The sequence below is a fragment of the Leucoraja erinacea genome, unplaced genomic scaffold, assembly GCF_028641065.1.
Source record: "Leucoraja erinacea ecotype New England unplaced genomic scaffold, Leri_hhj_1 Leri_505S, whole genome shotgun sequence".
Lineage (NCBI taxonomy): Eukaryota > Metazoa > Chordata > Chondrichthyes > Rajiformes > Rajidae > Leucoraja > Leucoraja erinaceus.
Window position 1 is genome coordinate 47791 of NW_026576406.1, and position 22427 is coordinate 70217.

Sequence of the window (22427 nt, forward strand, 5' to 3'; positions counted from 1 at the left end):
ACATCCAAATTGGCGATTTGCAGAGTACTGCACTGCCGACTACAAATTCAGAAGGTTCAGAAGGTTGGAGCGTCGCAGGCTGAGGAGTGATCTTACAGAAGTGTATAATATCATGATGGAAATAGATAAGAGTATCTATGCCCAGAGTATTTCATCCAGGACAAGGGTTTAAGGTGAGGGGCGAGGAGAGGGGGGAGGGGTGGAGATTTAATAGGAAACTGAGGAGTAATCATTTCACTCAAAGGGTGGTGGGTATGTGGTACAGGCTGCCACAGGAGGTAGTTGAGGCAGTTACTATCACCATGTTGAAGAAACAAGAGTCAAGTCAAGTGCATTTATGTCTTGTCGCGGCTTTAAGGCTTTCGCCTCCTTCTTAGTCCCAATGGTAGGAGTGAAATGAGCATAGGTGGCAGGGTGATGTACTCAAGAGGAAGTTAGATAGAGCTCTTAGAGCTAACGGAACAAAGGGATATGGGGAGAAAGCAGGGTACTGATTTAGCATGATCAGCCATGATCATATTGAATGATGTTGCTGGCTCGAAGTGCTAAATGGCCTACTCCTGCACGTATTCTCTATGTTTGTATGAGCGTCTACCTCACAGCACCAGAGATCTGTGTTGGATCCTGTCCTCCGGTGATATATGTATATACCTCCCATTCCCACTGACCTTTCTGCCCTGGGCATCCTCCACTGTCAGAGTGAGGCCCACGCAAATTGGAGGAACAGCACCTTGTATTTCGCTTGTGCAGCTTACATCCTGACGGTGTGAATGTTGTGTGCTCAGGTCGCCACTTAGCTCCCTGAAAGTGGAGGGACTAAAACGAGATGATTATTTACAGACGGTAGACAGAAATGCTGGAGAAACTCAGCGGGTGAGGCAGCATCTATGGAGCGAGGGAATAGGTGACGATTCGTGTGGAGAAAGAAGGGTCTCTACCCGAAACGTCACCTATTTCCTTCGCTTCATAGATGCTGCCTCACCCGCTGAGTTTCTCCAGCATTTCTGTCTACCTTCGATTTTTCCAGCATCTGCAGTTCCTTCTTTAACCGATTATTTACTGATGGTGAATGAGAAGAATTTGTGAGAGAATGGGGAAGTGGGATTGGAGGGGATGTTACAGTTACAAATGCCGTGACTGCTGCTAATATGAAAAGAGGAAAGAAATGGTGAAACATCCGGCAAATCAGCTGGCATCTGTGGTGAGAGAAACTGTAAATGATTCAAGTTGACGCCCCTTCATCACAAAAACGCGAAGGCTTGTCTCAGGGAGAGATTTATTCCCGGAAGAGATGAGACTGCAAGGTGGAAGAGAGCGGGTCTGGGATGTAAAGAACAATAAAAGGTAGTGGGCCGAGGTACAGTGAAGTGCTTCTGTTGCGTGCTATCCAGTCAGCAAAAAAGACAATTAGATTACAATCGAGCCACTGCAGTGTATAGATACATGATAAGGGAATAACGTTTAGTGCAAGGTTAAGCCAGCAAAGTCCGCTCAATGATAGTCCAAGGGTCACCAATGAGATAGATGGTAAGGACATAGACACAGTCTCTGGGAAACACCTATTCTTTATCGGACAGCATTTGTTTTCTCAGCTTCTATGGGGCATCTGCCCAATAACCCCAGCCATCAATTTATTCTCCCGAGCTCCGGACTGATCATGTTTGGAATTTACCATCCCCAATTTAATAACTAGCTATTTACAAACTTCTGATTTTACAAATGTTGGTATTGGCTCTTTACATTACAAGGTTCATTGTTGCTATGCTGACTAAAGTCATAGAGTGATACAGTGTTAATACAGGCCCTTCGGCCCAACTTGCCCACACCAGCCAACAATGTCCCAGCTACACTAGGCCCATCTACCTGTGCTTGGTCCATATCCCTCCAAACCTGTCCTATCCATGTACCTGTCTAACTGTTTCTTAAATGATGGGGCAGTTCCAGCCTCAACTACCTCCTCTGGCAGCTTGTTCCATACTCCCACCAACCTTTGTGTGAAAAAGTTACCTTTCAGATTCCTATTAAATCTTTTCCACTTCACCGTAAACCTATGTCCTCTGGTTCTCGATTCCCCTACTCTGGGCAAGAGACTCTGCGCATCTATCCGATCTATGCGTTGAATGCTTTTGTACAGCTCTATAAGATCTCCCCTCATCCTCCTGCGATCTATGGAATAGAGACCCAGCCTACGCAACCTATCCCTATATCTCACACCCACTAGTCCTGGCAACATCATTGGAAATCTTTTCTGAACCCTTTCAAGCTTTGACAATAGTTTTCCAATAACATGGTGCCCAGAACTGCACACAACCTTCTCCAATGTTTCGTGACTTCACCCCTCTGAGACAGCACAAAACATACCTACAATGAGTCCCATCAGTTTGTACGATCACTAAGTTCCATTCCTTCGACAAGTGTGGTCTGTCATTGACCAGTATAGGACACTTCCCAATGACCCCACTCAGTCAAGATGTCCCAGATGCTGTGCTCTCCAGAGTCCTGGTCAGCCCGGCATTGAAGCCAAGATCCTTACAGTCAACACGCAGGTAGAGTGTTATCTATCTGCATTGTATTGCAGATATTGACAACACAGCTTTTAACAGGACATCTAACTCAGTCCCAAAGACACAAAGTGCTGGATAGTAACTCAACGGGTCAGGCAGCATCTCTGGAGGAAAAGGATGGGCGACGTTTCGGGTCAGGACCCTTCTTCAGACTGAAAGTAGAGGGAGGAGGTAGAAGGTGAGGAGCTGGGGGTGAGAAAAGTCCAGAGCCAACGAGTGTCGGCCACAAATGACCTCAGGCAGGGAGGTGACCAGGTTGGCCTATTGATGGGTAGGGAAGGTGTGATCCACAAGAGGCATAGAATGGGGTGGGACGGTGGAGATGGTTAAATGACTGGGGGAGGGGAATGCAGGTAGAAGTAACTTCAATTGAGAGAATTCAACATTCATACTGCTGAATTGTAAGCTACCCAAGCAACATTTGAGGTGCTGTTTCTCCAATAAATATCAGTTCCACATCTCTACTGCTTCCACTTGTCTCATTGAGCGACTTACAGTTTACTTTCTCTTCTTACTTCCTTTTAACATTCTTGTAAAAACCTATTCTGTTCCAATTTATCTTTCTTACTGCGGAACTTTCCCATTCAATTTCTAAATGACTGGTTTTCTGATATTTAACTGATATTTAAAATGCGTCAGATCATAAACCTTACAATCACTGTTGACAACATTTATAAGTACTCTTTTAGTCTAATTATAATATTATTTTACCATTCAACCATGTTTATTCCCCATTTCATCCTTTAGACTTTAGAGATACAGCATGGAAACATGCCCTTAGTCCCACCAAGTCCATGCAAACCAATGTGATCATCCCTTACACTAGCATATTCCTTAAGAACATGTGTGTTATAGGAAAATCAACATTTATTTATTTAATTATTTGTGGGTTACCGCATGGCTCGGTGCTGTGACCGCAGTTATTTACTATATACATTAATGTTTTTGATGAAGGGATTAAAAGTAACATTAGAAAATTTGCAGATGACATAAAGCTGGGTGGCAGTGTGAACTGTGAGGAGGATGCTATGAGTATGCAGGGTGACTTGGACAGGTTGGATGAGTGGGCAGATGCATGGCAGTGGGCAGATCTGGGGGCCCTTGTTCATCAGTCAATAAAAGGAAGCATGCAGGTTCAGCAGGCGTGAAGAAAGCGAATGTCATGTTGGCCTTCATAATGAGAGGAGTTGAGTATAGGAGCAAAGAGGTCCTCCTGCAATTGTACAGGGCCCTAGTGAGACCACACCTGGGGTATTGTGTGCAGATTTGGTCTCTAAACTTGAGGAAGATAATTCTTGCTATTCAGAAAGTGCAGCGTAGGTTCCCAAGGTTAATTCCTGGAATGGCGGGACTGTCATAAGTTGATAGATTGGAGTGGCTGGGCTTGTACATTCTGGAATTTAGAAGGATGAGGGGGAATCCTATTGAAACATACAAGATTTTTAATGGTTTGGGCATGCTAGAGGCAGGAAACATGTTCCCAATGTCGGGGGAGTCCAGAACTAGGGAGCCATAGTTTAAGAATAGAGGGGTAAGCCATTTAGAACAGAGATGAGGAAACACTTTTCCACGCAGAGAGTTGTGAGTGTGTAGAATTCTCTGCTTCAGAGGGTGGTGGAGGCCAGTTCTCTGGATGCTTTCAAGAGAGAGTTAGATTTTTTATGGATAGCGGAGTTAAGGGATATGGAGAGAAGGCAAGAACGGGGTACTGATTGTGGATGGTGAGCAATTATTGCATTGAATGGTAGTGCTGGCTCGAAGGGCCGAATGGCCTGTAGTGGCTATTTGGCCTGTTTTGCATGTCATTGATGATGGCGTGTGCCTTTAAATTGTAGACTGCCCGTTATATTGTGGGTGGGATTTATGTCGTGTTTTTGGGTGGGTTTGGAGCTAAGATACTTGCGCAGAAGTTTAATTTTTAGTGTAGTTTGGAGCGAGTAGGGAGAAGGGAGTACAGAGAAGGTTCACCAGACTGATTCCTGGGATGTCAGGACTTTCATATGAAGAAAGACTGGATAGACTTGGCTTGTACACGCTGGAATTCAGAAGATTGAGGGGGGCTCTTATAAAAACTTACAAAATTCTTAAGGGGTTGGACAGGCTAGATGCAGGAAGATTATTCCCGATATTGGGGAAGTCCAGAACTAGGGGTCACAGTTTAAGGATAAGGGGGAAATCTTTTAGGACCGAGATGAGAAAATCATTTTTTACACAGAGAGTGGTGAATCTGTGGAATTCTCTGCCACAGAAGGTAGTTGAGGCCAGTTCATTGGCTATATTTAAGAGGGAGTTAGATGTGGCCCTTGTGGCTAAAGGGATCAGGGGGTATGGATAGAAGGCAGGTACGGGATACTGAGTTGGATGATCAGCCATCAACACTGGCGGTGCAGGCTCGAAGGGCCGAATGGCCTACTCCTGCACCTAATTTCTATGTTTCTATATTTCTAGGTTAACTCTTCGACCATGCGAGCCATAAAGGAGATCATGCGAAGTGTAACGGAGACATGAGGAGTTTTCTAATGTTTAAAGTTATAAGCTGGAGTTCGATGAAGATTGTAGTAACGAGTCGTAAGAAATTTGGATGTATCTTACTTTTCTATCAGTAATAAAGCATTTATTCATCAAAAGACTGTGTTTTGAAGCCGTGTTTGTGAAGAATCTCTGAAGGTCGCTGTGAGCCAGCTTGCATGCGTTTCGAAGACACCCCCTTAACCATGCTCAACACCGCAGCACTGGCCAAGAGAGCCCACCAGTGACTACACCCTCTCCGAAGACTACGTAAAGCAGGTCTCCCCACTACACATCTACGGACTTTTCATAGGGGGACAATCGAGAGCACATTAACCTACGGCATCACTTCCTGGTTCGGGAGCTGCAAGGTGTACGAACGGCACCAACTAGACAGGATTGTGAAGACCGCCAGCAGGATTATTGGTGCTCCACTCCCTTTCCTGCTGGACATATACAGGAAGAGATGTATCAGCAGAGCCATCTCCATCATCAAAGACCCCTACCACCCATCGCATGACATTTTCTCCATCCTGCCATCTGGGAAGAGGTACAGGAGCATTAGCTGCAAAACCAGCAGGATGCTCCTCAGCTTCTTCCCACAGGCTATAAGACTGATAAACGGACTTTGCCCACTGCCAAAGTATCGCGCACCATCCACTAACCTGGACACACTGCAGCAGAGCCACTGTCGTGCCGCTGCCGATCGGGACACCTGTTGATGTTTAGTAGAGAGTAGAGTGTTTAATTTGTTCATGATATATGTATTTTTATTTCTATTTATTTTTTACTGCACACTGAATGGACACTGGTTGAGCAACGTTTTTTTGATTCCTCTGGGTATGTAAATACTCAGGAAAATGACAATAAAGATTTCATTCATTCATTCAATCATTTAGCGGCTAGGGAGTTAATTTCTAGAAAGATATGAAAATCTGCCGCAACATGGCCTACTCCTACACTTATTGTCTATGTATCTATGAAACATTAAAATGCAAAAATGTATTTTGCCCAAACACAGTGATGTAACTCAATTAGATGAAAGTATGAGACAGAGACATGGTAGACAGGTCGGGTGTGGAGGATCTGGAGAGGGTGCAGGAGATTTCTGAATGCAGCCTAGATTCGAAGGCATTTTCTATATAGACAGGTTGGGCAAATTTGGATAGACACAAAATGCTGGAGTAAATCAGTGGGTCAGGCAACATCTGTGGAGAAAATCGAAGTGAAGTTTTGGGTCGGGATCCTTCTTCAGATAAACTTGGATTATTTTCTCTAGACTGGTGGGGGTTGAGGGAAGACCTGTTAGAAGTCTATCAGATTATGAGAGGCATGGCTAGGGTAGTCAGGGAATACCTGTTGGAAAGGTAGGATTAGCCAAAGGTTGTAGGAAAATAACTGGTCCTCAACCTGGTGATGTGGGACTTCAGGCTTCTGTACATCCTGCCCGACAGTAGCGGTGAGAAGACGCTGGAGATCCTTGATGATCGATGGGGGCAAGTGGGGGAGGGAGTTGAACGGGAGTGGGAGAAGAAGGGAATGGGGGATGGTCAGATGGAAAGAGGGAGAAAGCTGGTCCCTGAGGAGGAGGTGAGAGGGAAGGTATGGAGCGAGGGATGCTTGGTGTGAGGACTTTTGGAGAAAGGGGGAAGAGTGAGATGGGTGAACTTTGGGTAGGAGGGAGGGATGGGATATCGGGTGTTAGGAAGACACCACCGTTATAGTGTTGAGTGAGGCTCTACCTAGAGCTTCTCAGCGCACTACATCCAGATCCAGATCCAGAACTTGAGGTGGCGCCTGGTGTAGATGTTTCTGCTGGTGGGGTAGGTTGGACCCCTGATAGACCGGGCTGAGTTCACCACTCTCTGCAGCTTCTTGCATTCCTCTGTATTAGAATTGCCATAGCAGGCTGTGGACCAACTGCTCAGGATACCCCAGGTATAATGGGTTAAGGATGAAGGGAAGGTAAAGAAAATGCCACCTGAAGAAGGGTCTCAACCAGAAATGTCACCTATACCTTTTCACCAGAGATACTGCCTGAACCGCTGAGTTGCCCCAGCATTATGTGTCTATCTGCTCATCCTCTTCCCTGCTCCCCGACAGAATCTCCCCCTCGATTTCCCTCCTGGATGAATAAAGTTCTATCGTATTGTATTGTATCTAAACTTTAGCTAGACACTAATTTCTAATCTAATAAAGCTGCAGGTCCCGATGGCATCTCGGGGCGAGTACTCAAGTCCTGTGCTACGCAGCTAGCTCCAGTGCTCACTACATTATTCAACCTCTCCCTGGACAAGTCCGTGGTCCCTGCCTGCTTCAAAAAATCCATCATTGTACCGGAACCAAAAAATGCCTCCCCAGCCTGTCTGAATGACTACCATCCGGTGGCCCTTACCTCGGTAGTCATGAAATGCTTTGAGGGGCTGGTGAAGAATCACATCTGCGCCTTCCTCCCTCGGAACATGGACCCGTTGCAGTTCGCATACCGTCCGAACAGATCCACGGACGATGTGGCCTCCCAGGTCTTGCACACCACTCTCTCCCATCTGGACAGCCAGAAGGGGGGCTACGTGAGGATGCTGTTCATAGACTACAGTTCAGCCTTCAACACGATAGTCCCCACCAGACTGGCCGGGAAGCTAATGGAATTGGGGCTCAACGCCTCCCTGTGTGCCTGGGTCCTGGAGTTTCTCACCGCCAGGCCCCAGGTAGTCAAGATGGGAGGGAATACATCAAAGTCCCTCACCCTGAGCACAGGATCGCCCCAGGGTTGCGTCCTCAGCCCCCTATTGTATTCCCTGTACACACATGACTGTGTGGCTAGGTTCAGCTCCAACTCAATAATTAAGTTTGCTGATGACACTGTGGTGGTGGGCCTGATCTCAGACAACAACGAGAAGGCCTATCGGGAGGAGGTGGCTGATCTAGCACTCTGGTGCCAGGAGAACAGCCTCCTCTTGAACATCAAAAAAACGAAGGAGCTGATCATGGACTTTAGGAGGGCACATCATCCGAGGACGTACACTCCATTGAGGATAAATGGGAATCCTATGGATAGGGCGAACTGTTTTAAATATCTGGAAGTCCACATCTCTGAGGATATGACATGGGCATCACACGCCTCAGCACTCGTGAGTAAAGCAAGGCAGCGCCTTTACCACCTCAGGCAATTGAGGAAATTCAGAGTGTCTCCGAGGATCCTCCAGTGCTTCTACTCAGCGGCGGTGGAAAGCATCTTGTCCGGGAACATTACCATCTGGTTTGGGAATTGCTCTGCCCAGGACAAGAAGGCTCTGCAGAGAGTAGTGCTTTCGGCTGAACGCACTATGGGAACTTCACTCACCCCCCCTGCAGGAACTATACAACAGGAGGTGCAACTCCAGAGCAAATAAAATCATGGGAGACCCCTTCCACCCCTGCAACGGACTGTTCAAGCTGCTATGGTCAGGCAAACGTCTCCGTTGCCATACAGTGAGAATGGAGAGGTTGAGAAGGAGTTTCTTCCCAGAGGCCATTCGGACTGTAAATGCCTATCTCACCAGGGACTAACTCTACTGAACGTTTTTCCTTCCATTATTTATTATGTAAAAAAATATATGTGTTATGATTGTGTTTATAATTAGTTTGGTTGTTTGGTTGTTTGTCTTTTGCACAAAAGTCAGCGAGCATTGCCACTTTCATTTCACTGCACATCTCGTATGTGTATGTGACAAATAAACTTGACTTGACTTGACTTGACTTCTCTCCCCCTGCTGGAGCCTCTGTGTCACTCACAGAGATCACACCAACTCCATCTCTCTATCGCCCTCCTGTGGCTCTGGTCTGTCCACTGTGCTGCTCAGACCATCTCAACACTGAAAGGCCCAGATTCCCTTAATCCTGTATCTGTACACTGTGGACGGCCTGATTGTAATCATGTGTAGTCTCTCCACTGATGAGATAGCACGCATCAAAAAGCTTTCCCCTGTACCTCGCTACACGTGACAATAAACTCAACTTAACTAAACTAACTGAACTTCCGCCTTGTGTATGTTTGAGAACTGAACGAGAAGGAGGAATGTAACCAGAACACAACACAGCCAAGTCTTTGTGGGAAATACTTGTGTGATGCATGTTCATCCACTTCTGCCGTCAGCTGTTAAAAACCATGTGCCACATTTTTATTTAAGAAACTGGGTTTTTCGGGCATTCAACTAGATGTGAGGCCACGTGTCACTAAACTAAACTAGATAGAGTGGACACGGAGAGTCTAGGACTAGAGGGCACAGCATCGGAATAAAAGGACCTACCTTTATAATGGAGATAAGGAGAAATCCTTCAGCCTGATGGTGGTGAATCTGTGGAATTAATTGCCACAGACAGTGGTGGAAGCCAAGTCATTAGGTATTTATAAAGTAGAGATTGATATGTTCTTGATTTTGCAAAGGCACGGCATTGCATGGTACTTTATTTGTCACTTGGTGACAAACTCCACAGTAGTGAAGGTACACAAAAAAGCTGGAGAAACTCAACGGGTGCAGCAGCATTTATGGAGCGAAGGAAATAGGCAACTTTTCGGGCCAAAATCCTTTATCCACAGTAGTGAAGTTCGGGATCAAAGAGGAAATTAGAAATGCGTGCAACAAAGGTAAAACAGTTATAATGGGTGACTTCAATCTACATATAGATTGGGTGAATCAAATTGGCAGGGGTGCTGAGGAAGAGGATTTCTTGGAATGTATGTGGGATAGTTTTCTAAACCAACATGTAGAGGAACCAACGAGAGAGCTGGCTATTCTAGACTGGGTATTGAGTAATGAGGGAGGGTTAGTTAGCAGTCTTGTTGTGCGTGGCCCCTTGGGCAAGAGTGCCCATAATATGGTTGAGTTCTTCATTAGGATGGAGAGTGACATTGTTAATTCAGAAACAAGAAATAAGAGGCAACACATAATCCTCCGAAATGTCCACCCAATGGGATCCCAACACTAGCCACATCTTCCCATCTCCACCCCTTTCCACCTTCCGCAGTGACCATTCTCTCCACAACTTCCTGGTTACTTCACCAAAGGTTTGAGCTCTTGACCATGGTAGACTGGTACAGTCCCCCAAGTCCTCACCCTTCATCCCCTCAGCCGTCGCATACAGCACATAATGTACTGACACTTTCGCCACCTCCAACGGGATCCCTCTAATAATAATAATAATAATACATTTTATTTATGGGCGCCTTTCAAGAGTCTCAAGGACACCTTACAAAAAAAACAAGCCACATCTTCCCATCTCCACCCCATCCGCTTTCCGCAGAGACTGTTCCCTCCGCAACTCCCTGGTCAAATCGTCCCTTCCTACCCAAACCACGCCCTCCCCAGGTACTGTCCCCTTGCAACTGCTGGAGATGCAGCACCTGACCCTATACCTCCCCCCTCGACTCCGTCCAAAGGCCCAGATTCTTCAGGTGAAGCAGAAGGTCACTTACACCTCCTCCATTTACTGCATCCACTGTTCCAGGTGTGAACTCCTGTATATCGGTGAGGGCAAGTACACACTCGGCGATCGTTTTGTTGAACACCTCTGCTCAGTCCATCTAAACCCACCTGATCTCAGGTTGCTAAACACTTTAAATCCCCCACCCATTCCTACACTGCCCTTCCTGTCCTGGGCCTCGATTGTTGCAGTGAGACCGGGCACAATTAGGAGGAACAGCACTTCATATTTTGCTTGGGCAGCTTACATCCCAGTGGTATGAGCAGTGGTCTGCAGAAGGGTCTTGATCCGAATCTTCACCCATTCCTTCTCTCAAGAGATGCTGCCTGACCCGCTGTTCTACTCCAGCATTTCGTGTCTACCTTTGGTATGAACATTGACTTCTCTAACTGTAAGTAACCCTTGCTTTCCTTCTCTCTGCGTCCCTTCCCCTTCCCTGTTCACCTACCTGCCTGTATCGCCGACTACATTTTATCTCTGTTTGCTTTGTTGTTCCCTTCCCCCAGCGAACAATGATCTATTCTACATTTCCTTCATCTCCATCCCCTTTGTCCCGTTTTCACACCTTACATTTCCTTATCGTGAGAGACAGCCTCGCTTCTTCTTTATCGCCACTTTCCTCTTTATTGTTTTTACACCATTTTATTTATATGTTTTAGTGGATCTTTCCATTTTGTATTAGGTGGAGGGGAGGGGAGGAGAGGGTTGGGGAGTGAGAGGGGAGGGGATGGGAGGGGAGGGGAGGGGAGGGGAGGGGTAGGAGAGGAGGGGAGGGGAGGGGGGTGATTGAAATGTTTTAATCTCTTCCGCCAATGGAGATGCAACTTTTTCCGATCATATCTTCGTCCGCACTGCGGCCTACCATCGTGGAGCTGGCGGTCCCTTTGTTAGGGGCGACTTCGGGAACTCGAGCTGCAGGTGCTTCGACTGCCCCATTGAATGGGCTTCGATTGCCGCCTGTGGGGGCTGCGATCGCCCGGACTGCGGATGATTCGATCGCCCCCACAGCGGGAGAAAGGGCGGGGGAAGATCAAAGTTATCCGCCTTCCATCACATTGGGGAGTGCGCGGGCAGTAAAATCAAGATGGATGCTGCCTGCGCTGGTCAGGACTCGGGGGGATTGCCGTGAGTGTGGTGGTCTCGGTGATGCGGGGACATCGCGCCCGCAGGAGCATCCTGGAGTCTGATGCGGGTGTGAACAGCTTTCTGACTGTTCGAGCGGACAGAGGCTGCAGAGAGAGCAACAAGCGGTCAGTACAACTGGTCACATCACAGTGAAGAGCGTGTGTGTGGCCCGGACATTGGACTGATGGCTGCGGGTCTCCACTTTTGCCTGTGCCCAGGGATTCTCACACAAACTGTGGGGACTGTTTAGGTTTAATTTTGTAATTTGTGAATCTCTGGAACTCTCTGCCCCAGAAGGTAGTTGAGGCCAGTTCATTGGCTATATTTAAGAGGGAGTTATTATTATTATTATTATTATTATTATTATTATTATTATTAAAGCTTTATTTCAGACACAGGTCCATATACACATCAAACAGTACAAAGAATTACAAAGATACATTAAGAAATTGCATATTAGCCTAAAATATATATAAGCTATTGCACCAATGCCGTCTTAGCCTAGAAGTGAATCTATAGCAGCTTTTCAGAGGGCTGACTAAGGCTTCAATTATGTGGTTCTCTGACTTGTCCAGGCGACACATAAAACTAAACATCAGCTGTCTTAAGAGTGCCTCACAGGTTGGCACTCTAGTGGACACAAACAATTGACTGGCACTATGCCACCTAGGGACACGAAGTAGCAACCTCATTGCATCATTGTATGCTACTTTGAGCCTCTGCATACTCTTTTTCTTATAATTAGACCACAATTGAGCAGTATATAACGGTGTGATGTAGGTTCTGAACAGGGAACACTTCACATGGTCAGAGCACATAGAAAACTTCCTTATAAGCATGTTAGCTTGAAGATAAATTTTACAGCGCTGTCGGTAGAGGTCTTTGTCATCCGTCCAGTCATCGGATATGACATGACCTAAGTATTTAATTTCCTCACACACAGCAAGAGGACTGTCTGACAAATAAAAGGGCGGAAAAGTTGATTTCCAGTCCTCAGCGCTGCTATCATTATGCAGCTTTTCTTAGCGTTATACTTTATGTCATAATCAAGGCCATACTGAGAGCACACCTTCAGCATCTGCTGCAGCCCAGCACTATATGGACAGAGCAGGACCAGGTCGTCTGCATATATAAGATGAGGCCCTTGTGGTTAAAGGGATCAGGGGGTATGGAGAGAAGGCAGGTACAGGATACAGCGTTGGATGATCAGTCATGATCATATCGAATGGCGGTGCAGGCACGAAGGGCCGAATGGCCTCCTACTGCACCTATTTTCTATGTTTCTATGTTTTTATGTGTGTAATATTGTGTCCTGTTGCTTTTCTTGATGTGACTGGATGGTAAATCAAATGGCATTTTACCTTAAGGTACACGTGACAGTAAGGGACTATTGAACTGTTGAACTGATGAACTTATCTATGTATCTCCTTTTCCACTGATTTCAGTCTGAAGAATGGTCTCGACGTGAAATGTCAACCATTGCTTCTATCCAGAGATCTATCTGGGCCGAACATTCGACGCCGACCTGAGTGACCAGCGGGGGGGGAGGGGGGGGGGGGGGGTGCAGCGGCCGACGGAGCTCAACACGTTAACACACACACCTTGTTTAAGAGGGAACTGCAGATGCTGGATAATCGAAGGTTACACAAAAAAGCTGGAGAAACTCAGCGGATGCAGCAGCATCTATGGAGCGAAGGAAGTAGGCAACGTTTCGGGCCGAAACCCTTCTTCAGACTGATCGGGGGCGGGGGTGGGTGGGGACAAGAAAGGGAAAAGGAGGAGTAGCCAGAAGGCTGGGGGATGGGAGGAGACAGCAGGGGGGCTGAGGAAGGGGAGGAGACAGCAAGGACTAACAAAATTGGGAGAATTCGATGTTCATGCCCCTGGGGTGCAGACTCCCAAACGGAATATGAGGTGCTGTTCCTCCAACTTCCGGTGCTGCTCGCTGTGGCCATGGAGGAGACCCAGGACAGAGAGGTCGGAGGCGGAGTGGGAGGGGGAGTTGAAGTGCTGAGCCACCGGGAGGTCAGCTTGGTTATTGCGGACCGAGCGGAGGTGTTCGGCGAAACAATCGCCCAACCTCCGCTTGGTCTCACCGATATAGATCTGCTGACATCTAGAGCAGTGGACGCAATAGATGAGGTTGCAGGAGATGCAGGTAAACCTCTGTCGCACCTGGAACGATTGCTTGGGTCCTTGAACGGAGTCGAGGGGGGAGGTAAAGGGACAAGTGTTGCATCTCTTGCGGTTGCAAGGGAAAGTGCCCGGGGAGGGGGTGGACCGAGAGGGAAGGGAAGAATTGACAAGGGAGTTATGGAGGGAGCGGTCTTTGCGGAAGGCAGATATGGGGGGAGATGGGAAGATGTGGCGAGTAGTGGGGTCACGTTGGAGGTGGCGAAACTGACGGAGGATTACTTTTTTATGTGACGGCTGGTGGGGTGAAAGGTGAGGACTAGGGGGACTCGGCCCTTGTTGCGAGTGCGGGGATGGGGAGAGAGAGCAGTGTTGCGGGGTATGGAAGAGACCCTGGTGAAAGCCTCATTTATGGTGGAGGAGGGGAACCCCCGTTCCCTGAATAGTGAGGACATTTCAGATGTCCTGATGTGGAACGCCTCATCCGTGGAGCAGATGCGGCGTAGACGGAGGAATTGGGAGTAGGGGATGGAGTCCTTACAGGAAGCAGGGTGGGAAGAAGTGTAGTCCAGATAGCCATGGGAGTCAGTGGGTTTATAGTGTATGTCGGTTAGAAGTCTATCACCTGCAATGGAGATAGTGAGGTCAAGGAATGGTAGGGAAGTGTCGGAAATGGTCCAGGTGTATTTGAGTGCCGGATGGAAGTTAGTGGTGAAGTGGATGAAGTCAGTCAGTTGTGTGCGGGTGCAGGAGGTGGCACCAAAGCAGTCGTCGATGTAGCGGAGGTAGAGGTCGGGGATGGGGCCCTGGTATGCCCTGGTATGGTCTTACCTTTGTCCCCCTCCGTCCCCACCTCAATGAATTCCGCGCCCACCACGACTTGGAGCGCTTCTACCGTCGCCTCCGCCTCACAGCTTTCTTCCATGGGAAGGAGTCCTCGCCCCCCACTGATGACCCCTTTTCCCGTCTCCAACGCACCCCCTCCTCGTGGAACCCCCCTCGTGGCCAATTTCCGGCTTTAGAACTTTTTATCAATAACTGCCGTCGCGACATCAACCGCCTCAACTTCTCCACTCCCCTGTCTCACTCCAATCTCTCACCACATGAACGTTCTGCCATCGACTCACTCCGCAACAACCCAGATTTGGTTATCAAACCCGCTGACAAGGGAGGTGCCGTGGTAGTCTGGCGCGCCGATCTCTACAAAGCTGAGTCCACGCGCCAACTATCGGACACCTCCTCCTACTTACCCCTGGACCATGACCCCACTGACGAGCAGGAAGATTGTTCCCGATGTTGGGGAAGTCCAGGACAAGGGATCACAGCTTAAGGATAAAGGGGAAATCCTTTAAAACTGAGATGAGAAGAACTTTTTTCACACAGAGAGTGGTGAATCTCTGGAACTCTCTGCCACAGAGGGTAGTTGAGGCCAGTTAATTGGCTATATTTAAGAAGGAGTTAGATGTGGCCCTTGTGGCTAAGGGGATCAGGGGGTATGGAGAGAAGGCAGGTACGGGATACTGAGTTGGATGATCAGCCATGATCATATTGAATGGTGGTGCAGGCTCGAAGGGCCGAATGGCCTACTCCTGCACCTAATTTCTATGTTTCTATGTTTCTATGTTTCTATGCAACAAGACCTGGATGTGCTTGTACATCAGTCACTGAAAATAATCACGCAGGTACAGCAGTCGGGGAAGAAAGCAAATGGCATGTTGGCCTTCATTGCGAGAGGATTTGTGTTTAGGAGAAAGGAGGTCCTACTGCAGTTTTACATGGGCCTGGTGAGACGGCACCTGGAATATAGTGTGCAATTTTGGTCTCCTAATTTGAGGAAAGACATGATTGCAATTGAGGAAGTGTAGCGCAGGTTCACAAGGTTAAATCCCGGGATGGCTGGACTGTCATTTGATGAAAGAATGGAACGACTGGGCTTGTATTCACTGGCATTTAGAAGCATGACACGCTAGATGCAAGAAAAATGTTCCCGATGTTGGGCGAGTCCAGAACCAGGGGCCACAGTTTAAGAATAACATAGAAACATAGAAAATAGGTGCAGGAGTAGGCCATTCGGCCCTTCGAGCCTGCAAAGTCATTTAATTCCTGGGATGGCTGGTCTGACATATGATGAAATAATAGGTTGACTGGGCTTGTATTCACTGGAATTTAGAAGGATGAGAGGGTATCTTATAGGAACATATTAAATTCTTAAAGGATTGGACAGATTAGGTGCAGGAAAAACTGTTCCCGATGTTGGGGGTGTCCAGAACCAGGGGTCACATTTTAAGAATAAGGGGTAGGCCATTTAGGACTGAGATTAGGATTTTTTTTCACCCAGTGAGTTGTGAATCTGTGGAATTCTCTGGCACAGAATGCAGTGGAGGCCGATTCACTGGAGGTTTTCAAGAGAGAGTTTGATTTAGCTCTTGATTGAACGAAACATAGAAACATAGAAAATAGGTGCAGGAGTAGGGCATTGGGCCTTTCGAGCCTGCACCGCCATTCAATATGATCATGGCTGATCATCCAACTCGGTATCCTGTACCTGCCTTCTCTCCATACCCCCTGATCCCTTTAGCCACAAGGGCCACATCTAGCTCCCTCTTAAAGATAGCAAATGAACTGGCCTCAACCACCTACTGTGGCAGAGAATTCCAGAGATTCACCACTCTCTGTGTGAAAAATGTTTTCCTCATCTCGGTCCAAAAAAAAGCTTCCCCCTTATCCTTAAACTGTGACCCCTTGTTCTGGACATCCCCAACATCGGGAACAATCTTCCTGCATCTAGCCTGTCCAACCCCTTAAGAATTTGGTAAGTTTCTATAAGATCCCCTCTCAATCTCCTAAATTCTAGCGAGTACAAGCCGATCAAGGGATATGGGGGAATGAAGGGATATGGGGGGGGGAGGGGGGGGGGACAGGAACCGGGTACTGGTTTTAGATGATCAGCCATGATCAATGCTACTGGCTCGAAGGGCCGAATGGCCTACTCCTGCACCTATTTCTCTATGTTTCTATGTGTCTAATGATCGATTCTACATATACTTTGATGTCCAGCCCCTTCGTCCCGTCTTCACACCTTACACTTCCTTATCTATGGATATCCCTCTCTCCTGACTTCAGGCCTAAGAAGTGTCCTGAACCGAAAAGTCACCCATTGCTTCTCTGAGTTTTTATATCTATCTTGCCCCCCCCCCCCCGTGTTTGTATTCAGTCCATTGCCGGGGACAGGTGATTCTTTGACATGATACGTAATACTGTTGCAGTTGATGGGTTAAAACATGTGAACTGTTTAGAGTTGTACCTTTCGTTAATTAACAAGCTTGCTTCAGTACAAACATACACAATAAAAGTTCTATATAAAGCCGAACTCTCAGTATTCGTCCGTTAACTAAAATGTCTGCAGCTGACCCGTGTTAGTGAAACTTGTGAGATCCGGTTGTGTTTCAACATGCTGAATATAGAGACAGATATTTCCCCTGGAGGAACGGGTTACATATCACTGCCAGGTCGTGCGGCACTGTGGTCAACCCAGTTCTATAACCCGGGCATTGATGTTGAGAATGGGGCAGCACAGTGGCTCAGCGGGTAGAGCTGCTGATTCACTGCGCGGGTGATACAAGTTCCATCCTGACATCGGTTCTTGTCCATGTGGAGTTCGCACAGTCTCCCCGTGACCGTGTGGGTTCCCTCTGGGTGTCCCGGTCTCCTCCCACATCCCAAAGACGTGCGGGTTTGTAGGTTGATTGGTCTCTGTAAATTACCCCTGGTACGTTGGGAGTGGGCGAGAAAGTGGGATAACTTAGAACTAGTGTGAAGGTGAGATCGATGGTCGCCCTCGACTAGTTGGGCCGAATGGCCTGTTTCCATGCTGTATCTCTAAATAACTATTCTGTGTCACGTCAAGAGGGTCAGTATCTGCTGCCATCGCCATGAAGTGGAAGACTACACACAGGCCTTGTCTTTGGTTTGTACTGAAGCAGTAATGTGGGAAATGGGGTTCCCACATGTTTGGGGAATCTGGTCACGTGGACATTTATTGAGGATTTGATCATTAAAGTGTTGTGTTTACAAAACCCAATGTGATGTGGGGGATGTTAGATATAGCTCTTGGGGCTAACGGAATCAAGGGATATGGGGAGAAAGCAGGAACAGGGTACTGATTGTGGATGATCAGCCATGGTTATATTGAATGACGGAGCTGGCTTTAAGGGCCGAATGGCCTCCTCCTGCACCCACCTCAGTCTCCATCAGTTCATAACATGGGGATTTGAGTATATGAGGAAGGAGGTCCTTCTGTAGTTGTACAAGGCCCTGATGAGACCAAACCTGGAGTATTGTGTTCAGTTTTAGTGTCGAAATTTGAGGAAGGAGAATAGACAACAGGTGTAGGAGGAGACCATTTGGCCCTTCGAGCCAACACCACCATTCAATGTGATCATGGCTGATCATCTCCAATCAGTACCCCGTTCCCGCCTTCTCCCCATATCCCCTTTAAGAGCCCTAATTCTTGCTATTGCGGGAGTGCAGTGTAGGTTCACAAGATTAATTTCCGGGGTGACGGGACTGTCATATGCTGAGAGAATGGAGCGGCTGGGCTTGTACACTCTGGAGTTTAGAAAGATGAGAGGGCATCTTATTAAATCATATAAGATTATTAAGGGTTTAGACATGCTACAGGCAGGAAACATGTTCCCGATGTTGCGGGAGTCCAGAACCAGGGGCCACAGTTTAAGAATAAGATGTAAGCCATTTAGAACGGAGATGAGGAAACCTTTTCACACAAAGAATTGTGAGTCTGTGGAATTCGCTGCAACAGAGTGCAGTCGGCGCCGGTTCTCTGGATGCTTTCAAGAGAGAGCTAAACGGGGATTTTAAAGATAGCGGAGTCAGGGGATATGGGGAGAAAGCAGGAACGGGGTACTGATTGTGGATGATCAGCCATGATCACATTGAATGGCGGTGCTGGCTAGAAGGGCGGAATGGCCAACTCCTGTACCTTGTCTATTGTCTATTTCCGACTACTGTTTATGGGGTCAATGAAAGAGCGTTCAGGTTGCAGCCCTGTTTTCACCAATCTTCCCACCACCAGCACAAGATGCACAAGAAGAACAAGACAGGCACCATTGTGCAGATACAGAGAAGTGTGTTCAGCTCTGGCTGATCAACGTATAATCTTGTGTATGGACTAGATAAGAAGAAGACTACATTTTATCTCTGTTTGCTTCTTTGATCTATTCTTCCAGCTAACAATGTTCTTTTCTACATTTGATCCGCATCCCCTTTGTCCCGATTTTACACCTTACACTTCCTTATCTATGAGTCTCACTCACTACTGACTTCAGTCTGAAGAACGGTCTCCGTCCGATTCGTCATCCATTCCTTCTCTCCAGAGATACTCCCTGTCCCGCTGAGTTACTCCAGCATTTTGTGTCCATCTTGTTTTCCCCGCGTGATGTATTCAGTCCATTGCCGGTGACCCCAGATTGGGCGGCACGGTGGCGCAGGCAGCGGTAGAGTTACTGCCTTACAGCGCTTGCAGCACCAGAGTCCTGGGTTCGATCCCCACTACGGGTGCTGTCTGTACGGAGTTCTCCCTGTGACCTGCGTGGGTTTTCACATTGTAGGTATAACTGTCCCCCAGCGATCACGCCGGCGGGTAAAGAGTAAAGTCACCCGGCAACAAGTGAGCTCACACACATCTTGAACCTTATTGGATAACGTGCAGCAATCCATCCAAGTACTTGACACGGGGAGAGGGAAAGTCCAGACACACAGCGGACTGGAGTAGCGATCACAGCGGACGTTCACTGACGGAGTCTCCTCCTGAACCGAAGTAGGTAAGGAGCAGAATCGGAGCAGCGACACTGGAAACTGTTCAAAACACTCAGTGAGACAGGCAGCAGCCGCGGAGAGAATCAGTTATCAGTTTCTGAGTTATCTCTCTCCAGAGATGCTGCCTGTCCCGCTGAGTTACTCCAGCTTTTTGTGTCTATCTCTAAGTTATCAAATGTGAGTGAAGTGTTTCAGCTCGAGGATCCATTGGCTGCCTGGGCTGCTGAAAGTTTCCAGCGTTTGATGTGATTTTTATTTCAAATCTCCAGTGCACTTGGTTTGTGTGTGTGTGTGTGAGTGTGTATGTGTGAGTGTGTGTGTGTGTGTGTGTGTTGTTATCCTGCTAAACCTTGCTCGTGTATACAGGAAACACCCTTCCTTTCTCGGAAATTTGGTTTCTCTGTGGCAGGTTTCGTTTTCATTAACGGGATGAATTGAAGTGAGAGTTGGCAAAAGTGTTCACTGGGTTTGATCGGCCAGGGCAGCAGTTGTGTGTGTGTGTGTGTGTGTGTGTGCGCGCGCGCGTGTGTGTGTGTGTGTGTGTGTGTGTGTGTGTGTGTGTGTGTGTGTGTGTGTGTGTGTGTGTGTGTGTGTGTGTGTGTGTGTGGTGTGTGTGTGTGTGTGTGTGTGTGTGTGTGTGTGTGTGTGTGTGTGTGTGTGTGTGTGTGTGTGTGTGTGTGTGTGTGTGTGTGTGTGTGTGTGTGTGTGTGTGTGTGTGTGTGTGTGTGTGTGTGTGTGTGTGTGTGTGTGTGTGTGTGTGTGTGTGTGTGTGTGTGTGTGTGTGTGTGTGTGTGTGTGTGTGTGTGTGTGTGTGTGTGTGTGTGTGTGTGTGTGTGTGTGTGTGTGTGTGTTGTTATCTTGCTAAACCTTGCTCTTGTATACAGGAAACATCTTTTCTTTCTCGGAAATATTTATTTTCTCGGCTGCAGTTTCCGCTCCGAAGTTGCAGTTCATGTGAAACAAATCTCGCAGTTAGAAACGTGTCCATATTCCGTTCTTCAGTAATATTCATGATGTGACATGCATAGACATTCCTGCATGTTACCCAAACCATCGTGAGCTACTTTGTTACGCTGCTTGCCCTCTCCTATAACGTCTCTGCTGCCTTGGGTGATGCAGGACAGGACACGAGCTTTGGGACACGGTGTGAAGCTGTTGCAGTTTGTCCCAGCCTGGTAAAAACCTGGATGGAGTGGATGTGGAGAGGATGTTTCCACTAGAGGGAGAGTCTAGGACCAGTGGCCACAGCCTCGAAATTAAAATACATTCCTTTAGGAAGGTGATGAGCAGGCATTTCTTAAGTCAGAGGGTGGTAAACTGTGGAATTTATTGCCACAGACAGCTGTGGAGGTCAAGTCAATGGACATTTTTCAGGAGGAGATTGATAGATTCTTGATTGATACGGGTATCAGAGGTAATGGGGAGAAGGCAGGAGAATGTGTTTGAGAGAGAAAGATAGATGGAGCCATAGAGTGATACAGTGTGGAAACAGGCCCTTCGGCCCATGCATGTCCCATCTGCATGAGTCCCACCTGCCCACGTTTGATCCATATCCCTCCGAACCTGTCCTATCCATGTACCTGTCTAACTGTTTCTTAAATGTTCCGATAGTCCCCGCCTCAACATCCTCCTCTGGCAGCTCGTTCCATACACCTACCGCCCTTTGTGTGAAAAACATACCCCTCAGATTCCTATTAAATCTTTTGCCGTTCACCTTAACTTACGTCCTCTGCTCCTCGATTCACCTACTCTGGGCAAAAGACTCAACCATATCTATTCAAATCATGATTTTATACACCTCTATTAGATGTATATACACCTCATCCTCCTGTGCTCCATGAAATAGAGTCCCAGCCTATTCAACCTCTCCCTATAGCTCTGGCCCTCTAGTGCTGGCAACATCCTCGTAAATCTTCACTGTACCCTTTCCAGTTTGATGACATCTTTCCTATAACATGGTGCCCAGAACTGAATACAATACTCTGAATGTGGCCTCACCACCTTCTTATGCAACTGCAACATGACCTCCCAACGACCATACTCAGCCTGGCCCGCTGAGTTACTCCAGCACTCTGTGAAACGTCACAGAACAGGGCAAGGTTAGCAAGTTTGCTGATGATACAGATGTGAGTGGTTTTGCATATATAGTGGAGCTGTTGCTACCCCCAGGTAGGCTGTCCACCCCAACAGTACTCAAACAGGAATATATATTGTCAAGGTGTGTAGCCACCGGGGTACTCTCTAGTCCCTGCCTCTGCCCCTTGCCTCTCCCAACCATGACCCACTTGCCTGCCTCCTGTGGTCTTGGAGTGACCATCTCTCTGTAACTTGTTGTAAAGTGCCACTTAAAATAGTAGATTTAGCACAGAGATGTTGCTGATGTAAGATACAATGAAATGAGCTCAACAGGATCTGATAATACCTTTTTTTATCTGTGCAATAAACCCTTCACGTTTTCCTGTCATGGAAGGTGCTCCGTCTGTACTTACACTCACTAGTCGGGGAGGATTAATTTGGTGAATCTTCTTTTATTCTTTGGTATTTTAAATACATTCATTTTAAGATTAAAATTAAAATAATAAAAGATGAACAAAAATATTAATAAAAATAAAAGGATTTGTTCTACAAAATTTGGATTCATTCAAAAGGCCGCACTTAATGTTCTAGAAGGCCGCAGGTTCCCCACCCCTGCTCTATCCCCTACTCTTAATTCCTCCGTCTATGCCACATCTGTGCCCAAGATGAGATGCTCCATACCTGGTCATCAGAGATGTCCTCATTCATTAGGTAACGTGGTTC

At 47.3% G+C, this 22427-nt stretch overlaps 1 protein-coding gene across 1 annotated transcript in view; it reads left to right on the forward strand.

The window, feature by feature from the left end:
• Positions 1-18687: 18687 nt before the first annotated feature.
• LOC129693965 (uncharacterized) overlaps positions 18688-22427 on the forward strand; it is a 36826-nt gene continuing 33086 nt past the window's right edge. Inside the window, exon 1 of the mRNA XM_055630687.1 lies at positions 18688-19633. The gene's annotated coding sequence lies outside the window, so the exon portion shown is untranslated. The remainder of the gene's footprint in view (positions 19634-22427) is intronic.